This window comes from Quercus lobata, chromosome 3 (genome assembly GCF_001633185.2).
Source record: "Quercus lobata isolate SW786 chromosome 3, ValleyOak3.0 Primary Assembly, whole genome shotgun sequence".
In the NCBI taxonomy this organism is placed as follows: domain Eukaryota; kingdom Viridiplantae; phylum Streptophyta; class Magnoliopsida; order Fagales; family Fagaceae; genus Quercus; species Quercus lobata.
Window position 1 is genome coordinate 32102134 of NC_044906.1, and position 27694 is coordinate 32129827.

The following is a 27694-nucleotide window of genomic DNA, read 5'->3' on the forward strand; positions in this document are numbered from 1 at the left end:
TAAAATAATCATTGGACTATTGTTTTTTATTTTATGGAAACTTCACTAAATATGGAAGAAAAATAGAATCATTAATAATCTATCAATGTGCTTTAAAGCTCTCTCTCTATATATATATATAAACAAAGATAAAAAAAAAAATAAATAAAATAAAAAGAACTATTAGGAAACACAAGTTTTAATCAAAAAGATTGAAAGTAATATTATTATTCCCTCATAAAAATGATAAAAGAATCACAAATTTCTAATGTAGTAATTTATTCTTCGCTAATAAAATTTGTGTAAGCAATAAAATGTAAAGATAATTATATAATAAATTCTAAAGCTCAATATTGTTTTCATGTTAAACTTTGAATTTTCAAGTGTATGTAAGTTCACAATTTCGTTTTTAAAATATTACAATATCATATTCATATGAGTTGTACTTGAGTTTTCCAACTACTAAAATCTTTTATGAGAATTTTAAATGGAATTTTTAATTAAAAAATTATTCATGTGTAAATGAATCCCTAATAGAAAAATACAGTATAGCAAATATACTAATGTTATTTTTTGTGTTTGTGCCCGTATGCATTGCTTATAAATTCCGCCCCCCCCCCTCCCCCCGGAAGTTAAATTCTAGCTCCGCCACTAGGTGGGGGACGGAAGGGAAGAAGCTTAAAACCAAAAAAAAAAAAATATATATATATATATATATATATGAAAATAAAAACTAACATCTATTTCATATTTAACAAAATACAACATACAAAATAAGTGTTTCTTAAACATTCTATATTATAAAAACATTAACAAAATATTAATGTTAAATTGTTAATCATGTATTAGATACACCAACCAGACTTCTCCCAAAAAAAAAAAAAAAAAAAAAAAATCTAAAAGAAAAGAACACAACCACGCCTATATGAATAGTTAATGCTAGCTACACGTGTTTTTCTAATAATTAATGCTACCTGTATATTTTCATGGGGTCATTGCAGTAAATCTATTTGTTGTTTGACCTAAAATCACTTTACCTACCTGCTCTTTAAAAAATATCACTTTGTCCACTCGAGATTTACTCCGTTTGTTTCCTGTAACTCACCTCTATTAAAAATGAGAGCAAATATGTATCTTTGCTCTAATTTTATATCTCTCTACTCTCAAAACAAAACAAAACATAGAAAAACTAGGAGAACAGGATCATAAATGCTATTTGAAAAAAATTTAGAAACTTGGCCCAAGAACTCCAATAAATCACAAAAATCTCTTGTAACATACTCAGAGCATCCCACCAACAAAAGTGGTATTTCTTTCTCAAATTCTCGTCTTAGACATGGTCTCCACCTCCATTTCAATCAATATTACCACCATTGCACAAATTGCAACAACGGTAGGTGATAAGCTCTCTATAAGAATTATGTCGCGTGGCGTGACCAAATTCAGCTGAGCATCCAAATGCTCAATCACAAAACGGAAGGTTTTTGACAACCAAAAGTTGTCTTGACCACTCAGGAAGGAAAAGAGGAAGTCAACCCTGCCTACACGACTTTAAACAAGAAGATAAGACTCATAAAGAGTCTAGTATGTGCTGCACTGACCCCAGAAGTAAGAAGTAAGAAGTGTCATTATTGACCTCAACACAACACTAGGGGCATGTTTGGTAGACTGTAATAGGCACTGTAATATAATAGTTATTCCTATGGTTTAGTTATTCTTTAGTTTGGTTATGTTTTTATTACAAATAATAATCATTCCTTATAAATAACTATTCATCAAAATGAGGAATTAGTTATTCTTTAGTTTGGTTATGTTTTTATTACAAATAATAATCATTCCTTATAAATAGTTATTCTTCAAAATGATGAATAACTATTCTTCTTTAAAAGATTGTATTAGTTATTCCTTAATAACTGCAATAATTTTAAAACTTAATATGTTTCCAAGTAAACAAACTTTCCATATACATCTAACAATTATAAAAATAAAAAATCATAAAAAATAACACATATCTCTCTTAATTTAAAAATAACAATTTTTAAGGAAATATAATTGTATGAGTAAGAAATTTCCTAAAATAAACGTTAAGTTTCATTCTAATGTTATAACTCACAACCAAACTAATGAATAGGTTTAGTTATTACATTATAACACATTTTATTCCTAGTAATAAATATTACAATTTCTGTCATAATCCTCATATAGGCGACAGGAATTGTACACGAATTGTAATCTTCTCAAACTAAAGAGCACGAGACTTGCAATGAAGATTGCAAGAAATCTCTTTGCTGTTTCTCAGACCCAGATCTCTCCCTCTCTCTCTTTCTTCGCTCAAACCCCTAGTTTGGTCTTGGTTGTGGGTTTGTGCAGGTTAGCGGAACAAATCAAGTGACTGAACCAAAGCAAAACCCACTACCAAAACCCCAAATCTTTGCTTTAAAATTTTGAACACAGATTTAACAAAAAACACGCTATCAAAGTCACTTCCCTTTAATGGGTTCCAGTTAGCTTAACTGGTAAAGTCTCTGATGGCTGTATAAGAGATTTGGAGTTCAATCTCCGCCTACACCAAAAAACTGATTGATGTCTTGATTTGATGATAAAGAAATTTCATCAAGAACGGACATCATAGGTTGAAACTCTCTCAAAATATATATATATAGGGATGACAATTTCTACCCGGCCCAGCCCGACCCATTATTTTACCCGGCCCGATAAGGAATAGGGTCGGGTTTGGGTTTTTAAAAAAAAACCCAAACCGGGTCCGGGTTTTTGTAAAAATCCAGCCCGAACCCGAACCCGAACCCGACCCAGATATATATAATTATATAATTACTAAAATATCCTCACATATATATATATATATATATAATGTTATAAACCCTAAAATTTCTAAATCCTCATTTCCTTTCAGCTCACACAGCCACCCCCTCATCTTTATTCTCTTTAGTCTCACTCTCTCACTCACAAATCTCACTCTCTAACCCACAAATCTCACTCACAAATCACAATCTCACTCACTCTCAATCTCACCTTCGGCCAACTACCCAACCTCTCACCGCCGATCCAAGCCTTCGTCACCGTCCCAAGCCTTCACCGCCGTCCCAAGCTCTGTCAGTGTCACCGCTCTCCCTCAAGCAACCTCGCCGACAAGCACCTCAAGAGATCAAGCACCTCTCCTCACGGACATCACCTCGCCGGACCCTCCTCCACCTCACAAGGCCACAACTCTCTCATCTTTCTCACCTCATTGAGAACTCAAGCTTTTGCACTGAAAATCGTTCATTTTGTTCAAAGAATCAAATTTGTATTTTCTAGTTTAAGTGTTATTTTTGTTGAATATGATCGGCTTGTTTGATTTGATTTTGTAGGGTCTATATGTTAATTCTTGTTTTTACTTTTGATGTGGGAAAATTTTGTAATGAAAAAAAAGGGTTTCCAATCTGGATTTTCTTGAGTGTCCCCTACTGTTTGGTTGTTGAGAAAATCAGTATCAGGCAAACTTTTTTTTTTTTTTTTTTTTTTTTTTTTTTTTTTTTATGTGATTGGGCAACGGAATGGGCCCTGATCTGGCAGGGCTTAACGGGGCCCGCGGGGCCCGGCGGGGGCGGGTCCGGGCCCCCGAAAAATAACCTGTTTAGTAAACGGGCCGGGTCCGGGCCGCGGGTCTTGACCTGCGGGTCGGGTTCGGGTATGAAAAAACCCAGCCCGAACCCGATCCGTTGCCATTCCTAAAAAAATAGTCATTGCCCTTTATACCCAAAACCTAAATTTTTTCATGACTTATAATAAACAACACCACAAATCTAGAAAAGAATTACTAGGAAATAAGCCATCCAAGTCTCCTTGTCCCTAAAATGCCAAGATCTAGATGATTTTTGAATGGGAAAATTTTCAACAAAGAAATGAATAATATCCTCATCATAGACTACATTCAAAATTGCTTCAAAAAGAAAAAATTACCAAAACTCATTTGTTCACAAAGCTCAATCTCCCCAAAACAATGCAATCTCTTAATTTTCATTATTATCCACTTCAAAATTCAGTTAACATAGAAAATTCGCCAAGAGAGATGGCTAGGTTCTTGTCCCATTATGAGGTTTGAAATGCTAAAACATTTCATGAAAACTTTTTGATCTTGTTTTCCTTTATTTTGTATGTTTTGTTTTGTTTTGGGAGGAGAGAGACATAAAATTAGAGTAAAAATACATATTTGCTCCTATTTTTAACAGAAATGGATTACAGGAGACAAACAGAGCAAACCTCGTGCAAACAAAGTGACATTTTTTAAATCACGGGTAAGTAAAGTGATTTTGAGTCAAATCACAGGTGGATTTACTGTAATTACCCCTATTTTCATAGTTTCCAAACATGTTATTGACTATTGTGCTGTGCTAATGCTATCTTTATTTCTTCTATTTTTTTTCCCTTTATTGTTACACATTGTTTTTTTTTTTTTTACACTAAAAACTAATTAGTGTTTTAGTCTGATAATAAAAAGTTATGAGATAAAGTCATAAAATTGGCCAAAATGGCCAAATACCATTTTTGGTCAGAATATTTAGCAATTTATCACTATTTGTAAAATATTTAACAATGTATAACTATTTTGTAACTCAAATTCATAAAACTCAAGTTATACATGTAACTTGAGTTCCAAAGAATTGAGTTTTTTGTAATGTACTCTAGAGTTCTATGAACTTGAATTATTTAAAAGTTGCTGAAACGGGAAAAGACTAGGCAAGTGGAAAAGTTGTAGATGGCAACACCTTGCTTGGAATGAACAACTCTAGTTCTTTTGAGGATAAGTGGAAAAGTTGTAGATGGGAACACCTTGCTTGGAATGAACAACTCTAGTTCTTTTGAGGATTTTTCTGAAACAAGTCAAGACACTGCTAAGGAAAGACATTATGGGAGACAAGACTGGACTTACTACTAATTGTCCTACATGCGCATGGGAGACAAGATAACACTAAAAGTTGAGCTTATGCTTATCTGCCACTTAGGATTGAGATCAGGTGCAATGCTTAGGATATTACACCTGATGCAATAACAATAAATGGCTGAGATTAGAAGTTAGGAAAGCAACTTTCAATCTCAACTGTTAAATAAAAAAAATATAAAAAAGAAGTAAAAATTAAAGTTAAAAAATTAAAAATGTAAAAAAATTTGTAAAGGAGAATGGGTAATTGCATGGTGCAATTGCTTTTAGTAATTGCACCTAATCTCAATCCCTCCCACTTGCCTAATCTCAATCCCTCCCACTTGCACAATGCAGGAAAATCAATTGACACGTCTTGTTACAACCCAAATCCATGGAACATGAATTTAGATGCATGACTAACCTGCTAAACTTATATAATTCTATAAACATAATTAATCCAAAATAAATCAATACTCCAAAGAAATAATACTCTTAAAAACCTCTTACAATAAAGGTCTAAACTCCCCAAATGGGAAATAATCTCCATAAAAACATGAATTACAAAATAAGGTAGCTAAAATTCTATAAGTCTTCAATGCATACTGAAGTCGTCTACAACTTCCATGCTCTACCTTGCACCTTACAAAGCGACCCAACGGTTCTATGTTTCCAACTATACTTTAATCTGAAAAATAGTAATTGATGGGGTGAACCACACATCTAGTAAGTAATTATACAGAATACACAACGGAAATAGAGTCAAGCCAGGCACGAGTATTTTGATTTTTCACAAACTCATTCAATGATATCAAAAATAATTATTCCAACACATATAATGAATCACTTAATACAATTGTAGTCACATCTTAAAATCATTAGAAAACACATACATATAATTGATCAGAGCACAATTTCACATATACACATCACATATTCTCACATACAATCCTGTGAGCGGATACCAACATCTAACCCCTGCTGGTGAGGGATCAACACATATTCTCACATACAATCCTGTGAGCGGATTTACACATATCTGATATATCTGATCAATTCTAAAAACACTTATTTTTGAGTCACATATCACAAAAGTAAAGTTTATACAAAATATAATAATTTACTTGATATTAACAATTATTCCAAATATAGAGGCATATCAAAGGTCACAATATCGAATTGAACATAAATCAAAGGATGCTTGACTCTCTTAGGAAATGAATAAGAACTGAAGAGTTTATATAAATATTTTTACAATTCTTGAGTAAGTTTGAAAACCCAATTTGCTAAAAGAAACGTCTTAAATACCCTTTGAAAAATAAGAATATGACTTGAGATCACTTGGTTTTAAACAAACTTAAAGAACAAGAACCTTTTTAGAAAACTTACATTGAAACTCAATTATTTTCAGAAAATAGTTTAGTTTAGAAATCATATTTTAAATGGGATTTGGACACTCAAAACTTATTTAGAATTCGAAGTATCTCTTTATTTAATAATCAAAATTTCTCTTTCAATGATACAAAAATACTTTTGACAACTTTAGGAAATACAAGTTTGAAATACAAAACTTTTGAAAACTTTTAACTTCTAAGAACCTAATAGATAAAACTTGTGCATGTTATGCATAATTACTTACAGCACTTGAATCACTCTGAAAGTCCAGCTGAAACACCCTCCAAATAGTCTCAAAATACTCTTAGATGGGACCTAGAATCAATCATGGAAATTACTTAATATCCTCCATAAAATATAAATCTTACTAACCTATACAAACTGACTCACAAGTAAAATACTTTGCTGAACTAAATGATAGCACTAATGCCAAGCATCTCTACCCAAAAATGTGTTTCCTTCAATTTATCAAACCCATAGGCAGCAGCTAATACTATAAGATTTAAATATATAACCCCAAAGAAAACTGTGGGCCGAATCTATTATGACTTTGCTCAAGGACTTACTTTCATTGACCCTAATGGATTTAATACCACAATATATAGGGATAAAATTACAATTCGGACAAAAGAAACAAATTTGTCCTTAACCTTTTAAAGAATAGTAGATGTTGGACCTTAAGGTATCACTTTGATTGGAATTAGTCAACACCTAGGCAATAGACCATTAAAGCTACAATAAGAAGAATAGGACCCTGACAAAAGTGAGAGATAACAAGTGACATAAGGGTGGGGTCAAGTGCAGAATTTCCAGCAAGTTAGAATTAGAGTTACGGCAGCCCAAAAATTCATATGGCCCTACAAAAGTGACGCTAGCCTTATACATGGGTTTAACAATTTCGGCTTTTGCTCAAGGGTTCGAACAGTGACAATCAAGATTTCTGAATAATTGAAACCACGTAAAATCATAATCTAAGAAATTACCAATTCAACAATCTACACATCACTAAAGTTTCTTTTATAATAAAATTCTAACTCCTTAATTCTTGTTTCTAACGGTGAGAAATCATACCTTGAACAATCTGATTGCCCTTTCACTTGTATGTGTTATAAACTCCAAAGAAAAACCTCTTAGCCTCTTGATAAAACCTTTTTTATGAAAACCCTGACTGTCTCTTCTTCTACCCTGTAGTTTGTATTAAAGATGTGGGCTTAGTGGGGCAGCGGACTGCAGTTACTAATAAAAAGAAAACCTATAGCCCAACAATTATATTTAAAAGAAAACTTAATAATAACCTCAAATAAAAGTATGCGGGGTATTACATGTCTTCCTTGGACAAGCTGTGTCAGCAGGTCTTTGCTGGAGTATTCTTAAAAGCCCAACGCACTGGCAAGCTCCATATGCATAGAAGTAGAACGTTATCACACAAACTGTTTATATTTAATATTTTGTACTGAATGGCACTTGAGTTTTACAAACTTGAGTAACACCTTGCATGGTGCAATTTCTATGAAACTCGAGTTTTTAGAACTCAAGTTACATGTCAAGCTCGAATTTTGCAAACTTGAGTTTTAAAATAGTGGTAGATTACTAAATATTTTGGCTAAAGATGGCCAAATCCAAAGATGGTATTTGGCCATCTTTAGCCAAATATGAACATAAATGTGACATGAGAGAGGAGAGAAAATCTCAGATTCACAATACCTTGGCCGATTCAACTTGTGTGTGAGTATGAACAACAACAAACTTAGATCGAATCAGATCCGAGGAACAATAGCAGCAAAGATGTAAATCAGATTGGAGATGAGGAACATCAGCAGCAACAAATTTTGTGGAGGAAGAATGAGGTTAGGCAAAGTTGCAGAGCTGAGAGAGGGAGCTTGAGAGAGAAAAAAATATGGGAAAAATTTTGGGAATTATGATTGGGTTTTCAGATTTTTTTTAAAGGGGCATGGAGTAGATATTTTTTTTCTTATGGGTCAATATCTAAATATTTTAGAGGAGGAGAGCCAAAATATATATATATATATATATATATATATGTCTAGCGCAAATTTTAATTCTTCAGGTTGTATATATATACCAGGTTTTTTTTTTTTTTGGGGTGGGGGATTAAGGTTAAAATTTTAAATTTCACCATTATATATGTATGTATGTGTGTGTGTGTGTATATATATACTAGCTCTTTAAATTTCTCCAGTAAATTTCACACCCTGCATACAACACTTTTTTATAAAGAAAACGAATGTCAACTTCCTTTTCATCCATGTAGGGGACAATACAACAAAATTACTAAGAGCATGTTTGGTATATTGTAACGGTAATTATAAAAAAATAGGAATAGATATTAGAAGAAATACAAGATACTGTAATGTAATATTTATTACTATTCATTTCTTTGGTGACAATTCAATAATAAAACCCTGAAAACAATGAAATGAAAGCATTTTAAATCAAACTTAAGATATATTTTAGGAAATATCTTACTCATATAATTATATTTCCTAAAAAATAATTTTTTTTTTAAAAAAATTGAATGAGAGATTAGTTATTTTTTTAATGATTTTTTTTTTTCATAATTGTTATGTGCATATAGAAAGTTTATTTATTTGGAAATATATTAATTTTAGAAATTATTAAATTAATATACCTAGTAAGGAATACCTATTACAATTCTTTTAGATATGAATAGTTATTCCTCATTTTAAAGAATAGTTATTCAACCACTGCACACCTTTGGTGCAATGGTCACTTTGCAAGTATAAGTGTTTGTGGGGTGTAGGGGGTAAGGGTAGGGATTCAAGTCTCCAGAAAGAAGTTTTACACATATATACACTTAGATTAGACTAGAGTAAAATTTCTACCTTGTATAAAAAAAGAAAAGAAAAAAAAAAAAGAATAGTTATTCATAAGAAATGACTATTCCCTGTAATAAAAACATAACCAAACTACTAAATAGTTAAACTATAGGAATAACTATTACATTACAATGCCTATTATAGTCTATCAAACTTATCCTAAGGTTTTATTAATTAATAAGCATTATTGTTAGCATTTTGAATCTTTGATATCTTAATCCAAAACAACAGAAAATTACTCCAATTGAGGAGTGTATTTGCTCCGTGTCTGTCGAGAGTTACTAAAAGAGTGTATTGGTTATTTTGTTGATCTTCTAAGTTATTATTAGTGGTGTATTTTTGTGTTAGAACATCTTTCTCTCTTTCTTATGTGTGTGTCTGTTTCTCAAAAAAAAAAAAAAAAAAAAAAGTTATTATTATTGGTATGTATGGTGGAGAAAAATTTAGAGGTAAACACAAACAGGTCCGGCTCCCCTCCAGTCTTTTAAGTCTCCCGTTCTCTCCCATTTTAAAACTGATGAAGGACACGTGGCAAAAATAAAATCTAAAGGTTACAGAGATGCCACGACAAATACAACTTTTTTCTCACCTAAGAAATCTGACCACCCTTTTCTAAAAAGTCTGACCATCCTCTTTCACTTTCTGCCCAACAAGCCTTTCCTCTCTTATTTGCCTCTCTCTTCTTCTCCATCACCACCGCTGCCTGAGCATCATAGGCACTGAAATCGGAGCTTGCCAGAGAAGAAGGGTAAAACAAGATAGTGGATTAGCAAATTAAAAAGATCAAAAGATCTTTGTGACCTCATGGGAAGCCAAGCAAGCTATACTTACTGTGAGAGGGAGGTAGGTGTGCAATTTGCCATTGCTGTCTTAAACTCCACCTTCTCTTGAACGGAAGCCAATGGCGTTACGGCTAAGCACACCACTCAAGTCCTTGTCCAACATGCCAAGAATGATATAAATTCCCCAAGCTCAGACTCACATCTTGTCCATTTTGGGTTATTTTTTTTATAATTTATTCTCTCTGATCAAATTTTATTTCTTATTTCTTTTCTGGTTGTGGAAATTTTTGATTTTGTAAAAACTTTTGAATTGTTCTTTTCAAGATGTTAATGTTAAGACTGATTTTGTGGTAACATTGGCAGTGGGTATTATTTATATTAAAAAGATCTTTTTGCTCTTTTTAATTTCCTAATCCATTGTCTTGTTTTACCCTTCTTTTCCGGTAAACTTTGATTTCGATGCCTATGATGCTCAGGTGGCAGTGGTGATAGAGAAGAAGAGAGAGGCAAATAAGAGAGGAAAGGCTTGTTGGGGAGAAAGAGAAAGAGGGTGGTCAGACTTCCTAGGTGAGAAAAATGTTGTATTTGGCATGGCATTTTTGTAACCTTTGGATTTTATTTTTGCCACATGTCTTTCATCAATTTTAAAATGGGAGAGAACGGGAGACTTCAAAACTGGAGGGGAGCCGGACCCAACACAAACATGCACATTTGTACAAGCGAATAGGTGAGACCAGTCGGGCTGATAAAAAAACCTTTTATATGATCATGCTACGCAATATTTTAATGCAATAAGATCTATTAAAAAAAAAATAGCATTCATAATATTATGTTTATCTATTATATTTTTATTTTTATTTTTTACACATAATAATATCTATTTTTTTATAAATTTTTTTATTTCAAAATTTCATTAGATTCACATGAAAAGATTTTTAGTACTGTCAAAATTATGACGTTCATCCTTGTGCTGAATCTATGATTTTTTTTTAAAAACAATCTTTTTTCTTTCTTTCTGTACTACAAATTTTAACTGTTTTATTAAATATTAAAATAATAGTTGATGATGCAAAAAATCAGCAGTTGAGCTCCTCGTCATAGTGGATGGACGAAACTGTGATTGGGGTCATCTCTATTGGAGGAAAACCTGCAAAATGAATTGGGTGGAAGAGTAATACGCCGATGTGGCGTTAGCCAAACCGCCTCCGATGCTTAAGTCAGTAAGGGAGAAAGATTTTAGAGAGAAATAGACTAGAGAGTGATTTTCGTAGCGTATTTGTGTGTACCTTTAACTTCTGTTACCTTCTCTTTTATAGTTGTGTGCCTAATCAATGAGCAATGAATTGCTGTATGTTCAACGACTAGTGCGTTATAAAATCTTTGTCTGAAGTTCACAGCTCATTCTGTGACTGTTGCTTCATTTGTTACGTTTCGTCATCAATGAGCGTAATAAATGCGTAACGTCTTCTCTTGGTTAATGACGATCTCAGTCTAATGACAACCATAAATTTCTGACTCAACAATAGTTAAATGCATTAATAGATACATAGACCCTTTCCATAAAAAATAATAATAATAATAATAATAAAAGATACAAATGTCCAAAATATGGTAAGGTTGAATTACTAGATTGTGAACTTGTGGCACTTAGGGGTGTTTGAACCCAACTGAAGATTGCAGAACCAACTAATTTTGACTCGTAGACCACTCGATTCGAAGCTCCCATTGGTCGATCATGGGTCTTCGCCTCCAAGAACTAACGCCAGTGACCTGACCCAATTGATCATGTACATAAACTTTGGCAAGATTACAATACAATCTAGCAAGATCCAACCAGATCCAATGAGATCTTGACCAGATCTAGTGAGATCTTGACCAAATCCAACCAAACCCCATCCAATTTTGGAAAATTTTTGCCCAAATTTGGCAAGTTCCAGTAGAATTTGCAACCTCTACCACTGACCCAACCAACCAACGTTCATTCAAGCCTAAAACTGAATCAATATTACAAGCTGAAAATGTAGGCTTGCACTTTAGCTTGAATTTAATCAAACCTCTTAAAAAAAAAAACTCCCCTTCGCCTCCATCAAAGTCCCTACGAACTTATCTCAAATTGCAAACCCAAATCAATTTAAAATATTATAAGGCAAAATACAATAATCTAGCTTTACAAAATTATCCACAATGAAGAGATTTTTTGTAAATCACAAAATTTAATCAAATTCGACTCCACCTTTCAGAGACTTCTCTCAAGTCACAAAATTCTTAAGGAGCCAAATCAAAACTAAGCCCAACCAAAAGACCTAAGTGCAAATCAAGCTACTTCCAAATATGATGATAGGTGCCAAATGCATCCAAAAAATGGTGTCAAATCCAATTAGGGTTCCAACCAAATGAACAAAATGGATATAATCCCAAGAAAACTCCAAATAAAAATCCTTCTGAACTTATGGTTTCTTCAGTATCCACCTATTTTCCCAGGATATCAACTATTTCAAATAGCTATGACCATCACAGCAAAAAAAAAAAAAAAGCAAATTAACAATTTACCATGAATGCTTCTTTAGGTAGTAAGCAAGAAACCATATATAAAAAACTAATAAAACAAAAAATACTATAGAAGAATAGCTCCACAAGGCCAAAAAATTGAATACAATAACCAAACCTATTACGAATTTCTAGCTACAATAATGGCTAGTATCAACAGAAGTAGAAGACTTACATTTGAAGATGGGACAATCTTTTTTCTTCAAATCCTTTTGTAAATTAACAAAATATTACCAGCTGTTGCTGGAATTTAATTGAGAGTTCTACTCACCTAATTAGATTATTTTAGTTCTAAGACATACATGACAGAGAATATTTCAGACAATTTTTTTTTTTTTGAAAATATTATATTCCCTTTTCATCAAAAAGGTTTGGGCATTTAAGTTTGTGTCCTTAGAACTTGTCCAAGTCAAGCCTTGTGCTTCATACAATTTTTATTTTTGTATAGCAAGTGTTTATTCATGATGTTGGATACAAATTGCATGTTACTATGTTTTGTTATTCCAATCTTCTTGGGCTTATTTCACCTGCACGGGCTGCACCCCAAACATCTGTTGTATAACATGTTACAATTTTTGAGCTTAATAAAAAGGGAAAAAAATATCTTGGTAGCGAAAACTAACTGGGTTGTAAAAGGATCTTAATCAAAGCAAGCTGGTAATTTGAGCTCAGCACATCCCATGCCTCCTATTTAAGTTAAGGCTTCCCTTTATAGTTTAGTTTCTCCTGTTTCCTTCGTCTTATCTTTTGAGTTTCTTTCATTTCTTCCCAATGGATTCCCTGCATATTCATGCATTACCAACTGAAACAGAAAATGCTCGCTTCCATTCAAAGCAATTGTGAAGATACCTGCGGCATGGCAGATGGGGTCTCTTGAGAAGAACTAATTCTCTAGAACCTAATAACCTTGTACAAATGTGTAGTGCCAACTAGGAAGGACTTCAGAACAGTAAAAAGAGAAATTACTAAAATCATAATTATGTTTTTTTGAAACAGAAGGCAGGTTTTGGATAACGTCATGATAAGCAAAAAGTAAGCCTCCATCTTCTCCCCTTCTCACCTTCTAATATGTTGACATCTCACATAGAAATAGTCTCAAATAAACATAATCAATAAGAACTATAAATAAAATAGAAGGAAACCATGAACATATCAGGATAAGTTTGAAGACAATGTTCTGATTTACTTTGACCAACCTGGTTTCCCACACTTTGAGAACTTTAGGATCGCAAAAGTGAAGAAGTAGAAGAAAGAAAGTAAGAACTCCACTTCCTTTAGGGTGTTAGAGCTTCGTCATGATTGGATAGGCAAGAGGCATGGAGGCCGGGTCTGATAGTGAGATGGAGACTTTAACAGGTTGAAGATGGTGTTCTTGCAATAGTAGATGAATAATGAAGCTGCCGATGATATGGGTGGCTGAGTGTCACGGCCTCACAGGAGAGTAGAGATTCACGATCTAAGCCGACAACTGTAGAGAAGATGAACAGTCTTATGAATTGTGGTGTTTGAAGTTTTGGCTTTATAAGTATTTAAACCTATACTAGAGGATAAAATGTACACAAACAAGATATCATACATGAGAATACGTAAACACTTATGAAGCTTAATTCAGATTGCCAAGATCAATGAGATCTCTTAACGTGATCGTGCACAATGGCTTTGTGAAAGGGGATTTCCAATTTGATAGCTTTTGATAAACTTGTTGCATGGTCGGACGAGATTGTGGACTGGTGTGCAAGCATGTTAATGCTATCTTTGCCACTAAAACCACCTTCTCCAACTCTTGATTTGTAGGATGTGCAAGGCGTTCATCCAATACATCTTCTAGTAGCACATCATGGGAAGATGATGCAAATGATGATAGCAATGATGAGATCAAATTGCCCGGATGCCTTCCCATAAGTACTTCCAACGTGACTACACTAAAGCTATAAACGTCGCACTTTTCACTCACTTCCATTGTGTATGCACATTCTGAAATTAAAATATCAAAGTCAAACTCTACTTTTAACCAGTGATTCAACTTACCTCACAATCTTTTTGTTAGGGTCCATGTACTAGTTCTGAACTATATAGAAATCTGTAATATATGCTAACATATATTTTCATGTATAGGAGCAACTCTACAAGTTTAGTAGATTGTAAAAAACTCTTGAAAGTATTAGGATTTTGGAATTAGGTGGAGGGGGCAGCTACGAGAATTACATGCTGATCATTTTAAAGGTTTTACAGAAAACAGGTAATGCTTTTCTCAGAGAGAGCAGTGGTGTGGCTACCTATGTATGTGTCATCTTTTTGCATTGAACCTGCATCGTATAAGAAATAATTATCCAATTTGAAAGAATTGAATAATTAGAAAACGAGGCTCACTTAGTAAATTTCCTTAACTACGAGTTAGTTGGAGCTATTCATGCACAATTAACTTCGTCAAAAAGGATTCTGAAAAAAAAGGAGAATAAAACTAATTTATCGAAAAGTTCAAATCTTAACATTTGAAATTAAACGTAACCTTTTTTTTTTTTTTTTTTTTTTTTAAGTAATTGTGATTATGACCACAAATAAAAAAAAAGAAATAAATTATCATGGATTGTTGCCCCTAAATTCCTCAAATTGTGTGTTGTTTATTTTAATGCCAATCAAGATACAAGTGAAGAGATAATTGTCATCACTAAATAACTAGAATTCTCTAATTAATAATCGAACATATTAGCTCATACTGTGACAACCATATACCACATTATGTGGTTAGAGACAAAATTTAATAAAAACTCTTTGAAAGAAACAATGTCAATTGAAAAAACATCAATAAAATAGACACACAATATTTTACATAACTGTTGGGACTAAATATTGTGAGTGGTGTTGTTAATTAAAGTGGTGTCAATAGGTCCATGTAAAAGTCAAGGGTCTTGTAGCTCAAATGGAACTTCCAACTATCAATTTATCTACCAAAAAATAAAATGTAGGCCCATATAGAAGTGATGTTACTTCATTCAAAACTTACCATGTCAAGAATTTGGAAAATGTTAATGTCACTAGAATTACTTAAATAACATACCTGGAACAGTGTATCCAAAGGTGCCAGCAAAAGAAGTCCAATAAGAAGTGTCAGAGCTCATAATCCTAGCTATGCCAAAGTCAGAGAGATGAGCTTCATATTTAGAATCTAGTAGAACATTCTTGCTCGATATGTCACGATGAATTATTGGATGAGAGCAGTCATGATGCATATAAGACAAAGCACTTGCCACACCTTTTACAACATTTAGCCTCTTAGCCCAATCAAATTCTTGTGCTAATTCATCATTGTTTAGTATCTTTTCCAAGCTCCCACCTTCCAAGAACTCATAAACTAAAAGCAAGTGTCGTGGATGAGAGCAAAAACCATAAAGTTTGACGATGTTGTAATGTCTTATTTCAGTTAGACTACGTATCTCACTGGTGAAAGCTTTAAGATTGACCACACTGTCTTCTGAGAGTGGATGGAATTTCTTTATAGCAACAACTTGACCTGTTATCAACACAGCTTTATAAACAATTCCATACCCCCCCAACACCGATACAATGTTTGTCATCAAAATCCTTCGTTGCCTCAATAATATTTTCATAAACCATTTTCCCATCATAGCTCCATACTGCGAACATATTTTGATGTTCTGCTTCTAGATTGTTTTTTATCTTTGTCTTTCTTGAGCAAACATATAACATAATTCCAAAAATGATAAATATGAGGAAGACAAGCCCCAAAAGGGCTAAAATCAGTTTAGTAAATTTATTCCCCCTTTTGGCATGGGGATTGTGGCTAATTGTAGAAGGGCAAGCCTTCAAACCAGTGGCATTGCCACACAATCCCTTGTTATTTCTAAATGCTTCTATTGATGCCTCACGAAATGCTTTAGTATTCGGAATAGGACCCCTCAGTTGATTGTAGGACAAATCAATGGATCTTAAGCTTAACATTTGAACAAAACTAGATGGAATAGAGCCAAAGAGCGCATTGTGAGAAAGATTCAAAATTTCTAAAGTTTTCAAATCTCCAAGTTGTTGTGGTATCTCTCCCGTTATTAAATTTTGGCTAAGATCAAGATATTGGAGAAAGTGAAAATTGCTAATTTGAAGTGGAATAAATTTGCTTAAGTGATTATTGCTCAAATTCAAGACCCACAATTTTTTACAATTCTCTAGTTCGGGAATTAGGCCATTTAGACTATTTCTAGCAAGATTAAGTTGCTCCAGATTTGATAGCATTCCAAAATTGTTAGGAATATGTCCAGAAAGTTTATTATTATCTAGATAAAGGTCTATCAAAAGCGTCAAGTTACCTAATTCCTTTGGGATTTCACCATTTAGCTGATTTGATGAGAGATCGAGCAAATGTAATTGAGTTGCATCTCCAAGCTCAGGAGATATTCTACCTGAAATATCATTGTTAGAGGCTTTTAGGCTTGTCAATTTTTGACACTTCCCCCAATTCCTTGAAAGCTCACCATAAAATTTGTTATTACTCAACTCCATGTAGTCTAAATGTGGGTATACACCAAAACTTTTGCCTAGATTTCCAGTAAGCCGATTTCCATTAAGTCGGGCTCTAACTAGGCTAGTGCAGTTTCTCAAGGATTTTGGTATTGAACCAATAAAATGATTCTCTTCTACAGTGAAGTGCTTAAGCAATCCACCAAGGCACACATTGTCTGGTAAGTGACCGGTGAATTGGTTATCAGATAATTCGAACTCCTTCAATTGAGTAAGATTGTTCTGTTCAAAAGAAATGAGATTGCTTACCTTATTAGTGAAAACAAATGACTTTAGTTAAGTTTCCAATAGAAGGAAAAATTATACCTACAAAATTGTTAAACAATAACTTAAGATCATTAAAAGAACTTACCATTCCAAATTCTTGAGGGATGGAACCTGAAAGTTGGTTCGTATGAAGATAGAGAGTGCTTAGTTTGCTCAAGTTTCCAAATGATATAGGGATTGCACCTGTGAGATTGTTTTCTGATAACTCAAGATCACTCAAAGAATTTAGCATTCCTAATTCTCGAGGGATGGAGCCAAAAAGTTGGTTTTCAGGAAGATATAGAGTGGTTAGCTTGCTTAAGTTTCCAAAAAAAGCAGGGATGACACCCGTGAGATCGTTTGATGTTAACCCAAGGTCACTCAAAGAACTTAGCATTCCTAATTCTCGAGGGATGGAGCCAAAAAGTTGGTTATCAGAAAGATATAGAGTGGTTAACTTGCTTAAGTTTCCAAAAGAAGCAGGGATAACACCCGTGAGATTGTTTGACGATAACTCAAGGTTACTCAATGAACTTAGCATTCCTAATTCTTGAGGGATGGAACCAGAAAGTTGGTTTTCATAAAGATATAGAGTGGTTAGGTTTCTTAAGTTTCCAAAAGAAGCAGGGATGACACCCGTGAGATTGTTTGATGATAACTCAAGGTCACTCAATGAACTTAGCATTCCTAATTCTTGAGGGATGAAACCAAAAAAGTTGGTTTTCATAAAGATATAGAGTGGTTAGGCTTCTTAAGTTTCCAAAAGAAGCAGGGATGACACCCGTGAGATTGTTTGATGATAATGCAAATTTACTTAGAGAACTTAGCATTCCCAATTCTTGAGGGATGGAACCCGAAAGCTTGTTGTTATCGATATCTAGAATGGTGAGATTGCTTAAGTTTCCAAGAGAAGTAGGGATGGAACCAGAAAGTTGGTTTTCATAAAGATATAGAGTGGTTAGGTTTCTTACGTTTCCAAAAGAAGCATGGATAACACCCGTGAGATTGTTTGATGATAATGCAAGTTTACTTAGAGAACTTAGCACTCCCAATTCTTGAGGGATGGAATCCGAAAGTTGGTTCTTATGAAGATATAGAGTGGTTAGGTTGCTTAAATTTTTAAGAGAAGTTGGGATGACACCAGTGAGATGGTTTGATGATAAATCAAGCTCATTCAAAGAACTTAACACTCCTAATTCTTGAGGAATAAGGCCAGTCATACGGTTCATAGAAAGGTCAATGATGTGAAGGCTTGTCAATTGGCTTATTTCAAATGGAATCCCCTTGATGAATTGATTAGCAGTAAGGTTAAGAATAGAGAGTTTAGAGAGCTGAGAAATATTTGAGGGGATGGTTCCAAATAGTGAGTTGTAAGAAAGGTCAAGTTTGAGTAGATTGGGGAAGGATTGAAAGCTGAGATTGTGAAGCGTACCTCTCAAACCGTAACCTGAAAGGAGTAGATGTGTGACACTTCCAGACTTGTCGCAATTTATTCCAACCCAATTGCAAGGAGTGGTTCCAGTCCAAGAGGACAAGAGAGACTGGCTTTTGATGTGAAGGCTAATTTTCCAGTTTAGAAGAGCCTTTGCTTCCTTTCTTTCCTCTGCTATCTTAACCTTACTGTTAGTGTAAGTAAAAGGAGAAGTTACGGAAGCAGTGGATGAACAAACCAAATCAGGGATGATGGCCACAAGGAGGAAGATGAGTAGAGATGAAAGGAATTGGTTGAAGAGCTGGTTTTTTTGAAAGGGACGTCATTATGAGGATGGCTTTTACTACAAAAGGATAAACTATGCATGGTTTGGAGTAGTGGATGAATGATTTCAAATGGATTGAGAGGTATTTATAGAAGGGACTGGAATATTTGGTTGGCTAATTTGTTTTTTGGAATTTTAGAGGAATCTTCTTGGACCCTATTACGTGACCTTTTATGATTCCTCTAAGTGCTTTACTGCTTTTAATCATATGTCAATTATGTTAACTGAATTGGTCGTGTGACGTACGATAAATGGTCTTGTGATATAAAATGTCGAAAGAAAAAAAAAAAAAAAGACAAACAAACAAACGCTAACCTAACAAGCCGCCCAACCCAAGTTATTTTCGTCAATTTTGCATTTCAGGTAGATAAGGTTTCCCTCGAAAAATAAAAAATAAAAAACAAAAAAAGGTTGATAAAAGGGTAACCTGAATAACCGGACTCAACTGATCATCATATATTGGTAGAGATACAAACATTCTTATGTCTTGCTGCTACAGATCGTACAAACACTTCCAACTTCGAACTAATTTGCCGTTACAATCTTGGTGAGCCAATCATGCCGAATATTCAATGGGCCTTGCCCATAAACGACAACAGTCTCATAAAAACGGGTTTCAGTTTAACTTACTTCTTTAAGCTTCTTTTAATGTTAACATTTTTTTGAAATTGAAATATTTTTAAAAAATCTATCTAATTTTCCTACATGTAGTGACTTTAAAATAAGTTAAAAAACTATCTATTGACTTCCTTAATTTTTCTAGCGTGAGATGAAATTGTTTTCCAAAAAAATATTTATATATCTATCTCATACTAAACCAAATAATTAAAATTAAGAGATAGTCTTCTTTAGACCTTTTTTTTTTTTTTTTTTCCTTTTTTCTTTTTTCAAGATATTACCAAATATAGGAAAATGCAAAAAACTATATTCACATAAAATTTTTCATTGAAACAAACAAAAGCAGCAGAATATTCTTTTCTTTTGCCCATTAGCTAATAGTATATCTCATTATGCAATAACAATCATCTCTTTTATTTTAGTGTAGGGATGGTAATGGGGCCGGGCTGGTCCAAAGGATGGGGTCTTTACTCTAGTCCTGCATGGTTTTGTCTCACTCCATCCTCACCCTGCCCTGCCCTGCATGACGAGAAAAATTTTCTTTCCCCATCCCCGCCCCTTGGGGCCTCGCAAATCCCCGCCCCATCCCGTAAAACTCTACTTCTTGTTAATTTGTCCACTAATATTACAATTGTTTTTTTAAATATATATATATATATATATATATATATTATTAATAAAAATATATTTGAAATTACAAATAAATTTATCCCATCAAATCAAACTAATTTTTAGCAAAAATTGAATAATATCATTAAAGTGTTTAACAAGACAATATCACAACAAAGACAAAAATCTCATAATACAAAATCAATGATTTAATAGTATATAAATTTGTTTATAATAAAGACAAAAAAAAAAAAATGTTAAAATTGGTACCTTATTTCCAACCTTGCTAGAGGAAAAAAAGAGGCAGAAAGCCTTGTTGGGTAGGATAAAATAAACTGATGATAAGTTTGTTTAAATATTAGGGTTTTAGGGTATGAAAAATTTACAATTTAACCCTTATCAATGCGGGGTGGGGCAAGGATGAGGCGGGTTGGGTTTAAAAAATCTAAACTCGTCCCCACCCCGCCCCGTGGTACGGGGTTAAAATCTCCCTCCATCCCTGCCCCACTACATTTATAGGGCGGGAAAAACCCTCGTGGGATGAAGTGGGGAAGGGCGAGTCAAGCGGGGCGGCGCAAAATTGCCATCCCTATTTTGGTGTAATGATCATCACATTATGTTGTTAGTCTTGCTTGTTGCCATTCATTAGATGGAAGCATCATGTTACGATTAAAGAATTTTAAATGATAGAAACAAGATTGACTTAAATTTCATGGTTTAAATGTCTTGGCCTACTATTGCTTACTTTTCCATTTTCCATATAGACCGTATTAATAAATTGAAATAAGTAGAAACAGTGGGGCGAAAATATCATTTTGGGGTCACAATCAATTTGGTCCCTACATTTTGGCTATAGTCTATTTGGTCTTTGTTATTTTTAATTTGTAAACAATTTGATCCTTACCGTTAACTTACTAATGGAAAATACCAAACGGAAGCACCATAATCTTCTTTTCTTTTACCCATTAGCTGACAGTATATCTCATTATGCAATAACGATCATCTCTTTTATTTTGGAGTAATGATTATCCCATTATGTCATTAGTCTTGCTTGTCGCCATTCATTAGATGGAAGCATCATGTCACGATTGAAGAAATTTAAATGATAGAAACAAGATTAACTTAAATGTCCTGATTTAAATGTCTTGGCCTACTTTGCTTACTTTTCCATATAGACTGTATTAATAAATTGAAATGAGTAGAAACAATGGGGTGAAAATATCATTTTGGTCCTTACATTTTGGAATTACAATCAATTTGGTTCCTACAATTTGGTACCAGTCAATTTGGTCATTGTTATTTTTAACTTGCAGTCAATTTGATCCTTATTGTTAACTCACTAATGGAAAATACCAAACGAAAGCAGCAGAATCTTCTTTTCTTTTACCAATTAACACAGTATATCTCATTATGTAGTATCGATCATCTCTTTTATTTTGGAGTAATGATCATCACATTATGTTGTTAGTCTTGCTTATCGCCATTTATTAGATGGAAACATCATGTCACGCTGGAAGAATTTTAAATGATAGAAACAAAATTGACTTAAATGTCCTGGTTTAAATGTCTTGGCCTACTAATGCTTACTTTTCCATATAGACTATATTAATAAATTGAAATGAGTAGAAACAATGGGGCAAAAATATCATTTTGGTTCTTACATTTTAGGAGTCACAATCAATTTGGTCCCTACATTTTGACACCAGATAATTTGGTCTCCATTATTTTCAATTTGTAGTGAATTTGATCCATCTTTACCAATTATCGCTAACTCACTAACAGAAAATACCTACATGGCAAACGGTACGCACTATTGGCACACTTGAACATGTAATTAATGCAACGTGGAAGATGTGGACCAATTAAAGATTGCCACATCAATTAAAAAAACACAGTAAGCTGCAACTCAACTAATTTGAGTTTTCAAACCCAGATAAATTTCACTTCTCCCATGACCCAAACAACCTCGTCCATTACCACAACGTAGAGACCAAATTGACTGTAACCACGTAAGAACCAAAATGGTATTTTTGGCAAACAATATTTACTATTGCTTACTTTTCCATGTAGGCCATGCTAAGAAATTGAAAGGAAATTGTTTGGAACATTTCAACAGGAATGGGGCAGTCATCAAGGTAGAAGTAATGTATTTTGAGGCTTAAATTGGTGACTTTAAATGATGCGGCAATCTTTAATTGGTCCACATCTTCTACATTGCATTAATTATATATTCAAGTGTTAGGACATATGTGTTTCACTTGTTAGGAACATATGTCATTCTTTTATGTAATTGGCTTATCATTTGACAAAACGCACTTTACTTGTATTTAGGTAGATTTAGAATGTGTTTAAATACTTCAAGAACCATGTTTCAAGATCAAGTGTTGAAGTCTTCAAGTCTGTCCAAGAAAACAAGTTCATAGTGCAAAATCATTAAAGCTCAACAATTGCATCTATCGAGCTTAAGGAAGCTATTCTACATTCGGTGTGCTCGACACCTTCTCGACAGCTACTTGACACCTTCTATCTGTTGAGGTTTAAAATTCTCAGAATTCCAATATGATTTTCTTGGGATCCGTGAATTTGTCTTTGAGCTTTCTTTTCTCCTAACCCTAGACATATAAAAGAATCAGTTTAAAAGCCGTCAAACAGTTCACAAGTTGCACAAGCTTTGAGCAAACTCTGTTTAAACAAATTGTGACCAGAGACGAAGTTCTTGCCTTAGTTCATCTCTTTCTCTTGAAGAAGTTGTTGTATATGTGCACCGTAGGGTTTTGTGACTAAGCATCTTCTTGATCTTCATCATGTGGATGAACTGAAGAACTTTGCAACTAACAAACTTCTTAGTTGGTGATTGAAGTCGCGTACTGGGATCCGCGCAATTGGTTAGTCACGTACATGAGAGTCGTGCATCAAAAAGGGAAACTGTCACTACAGAACAAGTTCAATTGGGTATTGGGGTAAGGGTTCAACTGTAGGTTAGTAAGATACTTGGGATTCCTTTACTTGTAACTGCTTATTGTGATAATAGTGGAGTTTCGGTAGTGGTGACCTGAAAATCACTCGGTGGGATTTTTGCCGTTAGGTTTTCCCCATTCGTAAACAAATCACCGTGTTATTTATTCTCCGCTGCATATTTAGTTTGTTGGTGATTTGTTTGTGCTACCACACGTTTGCATGATAAATTGATTAATTAATAAGTTGGCTGATTAATTAATCAATTCCTATCACTAGGGGTCATTCAGTTTGTGGCCTATCATCAAGTGTACCAGCAATGTACACTATTTGCCATGTATATATTTTCCATTAGTGAGTTAACGGTAAAAATCAAATTGAGTGTAAGTCGAAAATAATAAGGATCAAATTGATTGGTACGTAATATCAAAATGTATGGACCAAATTGACTGTAAACACATAGGAACCAAAACAGTATTCTCGCCAAACAATATTAACTATTGCTTACTTTTCCACGTAGGCCATACTAAGAATTTTCTCTATATTTAAGTACTTTTAAATTAATACTTATTTAATTTTTTATATCATTTTTTTCCTCTAAGTGATGAATGTGGGATTTTAGTAATGACTTTGTCTAGAAAACTACTAATTTTGATTTTGATTTTAATTTTGAGAGAGAGAGAGAGAGAGAGAGAGAGTTTATTCACCTTTTGTGTGTATGGGAGATTAAAAATTTACGCTCTAAAAAGTGCTGCAAATTGAATAAAATGCATTAATAGAGTGCAAGCCTTTTGAAGAAAGATCACTTTTAAAAAATAATTTTCATTGATTAAAATTTTTGGGCTTAATAAAATATTTTATAATATGAAATGTATCGATAATGCATTCTATTTGGGAGAAAATGGGCATTTGTCCATAATTTACAAATTATGCAACAAAATACCCTTGTTTTGAAACTATTTAGCAAAATCTCTTGTTTTTTAAACTCGATTTTGTTAAAATCGAGTTACAGGTGAAACTCGACATTGACATTAGCAATGTCGAGTTCTATGCATATTTTGCTACTTAAATATTTTTTTTAAAATTTAAGTGGAACTCGACAAAGTCAAGTTTCACATAAAAATATACATAAAACTCGATTTTGAGAATATCAAGTTTTATACAGAACTCAATTTTGTTAAAATCGAGTTTCAAAAATAGGTGCAGTTTGCTAAATAGTTTCAAAGGCATTTTACTGCATAGTTCGTAAATGGGGAAAATGCCCATTTTCCCCTTCTATTTGTCAATAAAAGGCTTTGTTTATTTATTTATTGCCAGATGAAGGGACCTTAAATAAAATTTCTACACTTTAAAATTGATACATAAGAGTATATTATTTTTTACTGCATTGATAGAAGTATATATATAGAGTGAGTTCTCCTTTCATTTAGGCACCTTGGCTATTACCTAAGTGGCCTAGTGATTGAGTCGACCATGGCAGTCATTTACATTAGTAGCAGCCAGATTTTGGGAACATTTTCATTCAAACACCTCAAGATATGAGCTACGCACGAGTTCTAACATATAAATTTTTTTTACCAGAAACTTTATATTTCATCAACATGGGAGGTCAATTATTATGGGCCATCGCCCATCAGTATTAGTACTTGCTGATTAGTTTTTAAGAAAGGGTAAGGATCTTCTAGAGTTTGAAAATCATGACTCTTGTCTAACATTTCTAGACAATGATTTTAGAATATTAGATAATAGTCTCGTCTCCTTCTCAAAAAAAGAAAAAAATAAATAATAATAATAGTCTCGTCTTGAACTCTGTCTTTTGCTCTCCACAACTTATGTTTTGTCCCAACAAGATCGGCCAAAATGGGCTTTTGCCTTTTTTTTATTTTTTTTTATTTTTTATTTTTTATTTTTTTTTAAATATCTAGCAAAATGCCAAATGTCTGAAATTAATTAAGAAAATGCCCCTATTCTGAAACTTGATTTTCTAAAAATCGAGTTTCAAACGTATAACTTGATTTTTAGAACATCGAGTTATAGCAAATGTGAACTTAGAATTTTTTTTTTTTTTTTGGAATTCGAGTTCCATGTGAAGTACTCGAGTTCCACTTGAATTTTTTCAAGGAACTTGAGTTCCATGAACTCAATTCCAGAAATTTTTTTTTTTTTTTTTCTTCTTCAGTTCGCTATAACTCAATTGTCCAAAAATCGAGTTTTAAATTGAAACTCGATTTTTAGAAAATCAAGTTTCAAAACAGGGATATTTCCCTAAATAGTTTCAGATATAAGGCATTTTGCTGTAAAGTTTTGGCGAAAGGGGCAAATACTCATTTTCTCCCAATAAGATTCTTGAATTAAAGACATAAAATGATGTAATATGTATTCAAGCTTAACAGACATGCGGGTATCATATGATGTTGGGGTCGTCTCATGATATTATTTTTTTGATTAGGACGAGAGAAGAAAGATAAAAAATAAATAAAATAACTATTAAAAATATAGGCTTGGGCACTCAACTTGAGGGCAAAGGGAAAATTAGACAAGAAAATCGAGGGTAAAGGATGGTTTGCACGTGCTTGATTATAGATAATTCTTTTAGGTTAAAATATTACGACAAAATTTACCAACAAAATTGGTTGTAACCTTAGGTTATAATCTTACTCAATATCTTTTTATTTGAGATAAATTTTGACAAATCCATCATTGAATTATATCTTCTATACTTGCAAAATTTCTAGAAAATAAAATATTATTAACTATACCATCAATAAATTGTTTAAATTGCAAGTTTTTATAGTTTAAATTTATGCATAATATATAAACTTATAGATCATATAGTAAATAATATCCGATTGACACAAAATTTGACATGTGTATTAAAAGCGTAAAGAATATGCAATTCAACAGTTAGATTTTCAAAATATGCAGTAATGTTTATTTTATTGAGTAAGGTTGTAGTTTTAGACTACAACTAGTTTTGTAGCTAAACTTTCCAAAATGTTATTTACATCCCTAAAGTTTGCATAAAGTATAGGGACTAAAATCAAAATTTATTCTAATTTTAGGGCTGAAAATAATGTTTAACATATAAATATATAAAAGAAGTTAAAGAGAAGTGGAAAAGAAAAAGTGAAAAGTAAAAGAAAGAGCTATTGTTTTGTTTTAGTTTTAGATGTGTAGGTATTTGGAAAGTTTTATGAGCCTTATATGTGTGTGTGTGTATATATATATATATATATATATAACATCTGAATTGTTTAAAACTTTATATCTTTCATTGAGAGGATTAGAGGATGGAAAAGATTGAGAGGATAAAAAAGATTTATACTTTTCACCTTGAGCGTTTGATATAAAGTATAGAAAGGTAAAAAAATGAAAAGTAATTTACTATTATATCCTTAATATATAAAAATGGAAGGATGAAAATGATGAGGGGAGATTTTGCAATTTTTTTTTCTAAATTCTATTTCTCCATTTATATATCTCTATCTTGGATTAAAATAAAATGATGGCTTCAAGTGGAAAACTCCAACCACCGGATATTCTTTTATCTTATTTTTCACTTCAACAAAATAATGGAAAATTAAAATTTCCTCTCCCTTTTATTTTCCTATTTATCGTCCTATTTCTTTTCATCCTAACCAAACACAGCGCTACATGTGATAGTCGAAAAGGCACTAATCATGTTTAATGCTTTTGTTTATATTTTCTCACGTATGGTTAGTTAGAGTAGACTTATGACCATTGCTTTAATTCGTGTCTCTCTCTTCTTGTCACTAATAGGTTGGACAAAATTGGCCTTTGCCCTTTTCGCAGAAATTATATAGCATTTTGCCCCCTTTCCCAAACTAATTAGGGAAATGCCCCTCTTTTGAAACTCAATCTTCTCAAAATCGAGTTATAAAAAAATAAAAAAAAATAAATTCTAGAGCCTTATAGTAGCGTTTTAATGAGCCTATAATTACGTTTTAAGGACCTATAATGGCGTTTTGGAACTCGAGCTCCATGATCTCCAGTTATAGGTAAAACAAAAAACAAAAAACCTGCATGGAACTCGAGTTCATGGAGCTCGAGTTCCAAAACGCCACCACAAGTCCTTAAAACATCACTATAGGGCTCCTTAAAACGCCACTACAAGGTTTAACTCGATTTTGAGAAAATTAAGTTTCAAAATAGGGGCATTTCCTTAATTAATCTGGGAAATGGGGCAAAATGCTATATAATTTATGCGAAAAGGGAAAAGGCCAATTTTGTCCCTAATAGGTTTGATGTTTCATGTTTTCGGCCGTATCCTTTCAATTATTTTCTTAACTAACTGGCCATTAGGGAAAGGATTAATAGGCCATGTATTTGAGAAAAGGAATGACTTCACATTATTTGGGGAAGGAGAATTAGCCATGCATTAAGAGGGAGGGACCAATTGGCCGTGTATTTGGGGGGAGAACAGTTGGTCATGCTTGAAAACATCATTTCATGAATACACCATTGATTTTTGGC

General features: G+C 33.2%; 1 pseudogene; it reads right to left on the reverse strand.

The window, feature by feature from the left end:
* Nucleotides 1–13656: 13656 nt before the first annotated feature.
* Nucleotides 13657–19496, reverse strand: LOC115980755 (annotated as a pseudogene).
* Between the last annotated feature and the right edge of the window lie 8198 nt (nt 19497–27694).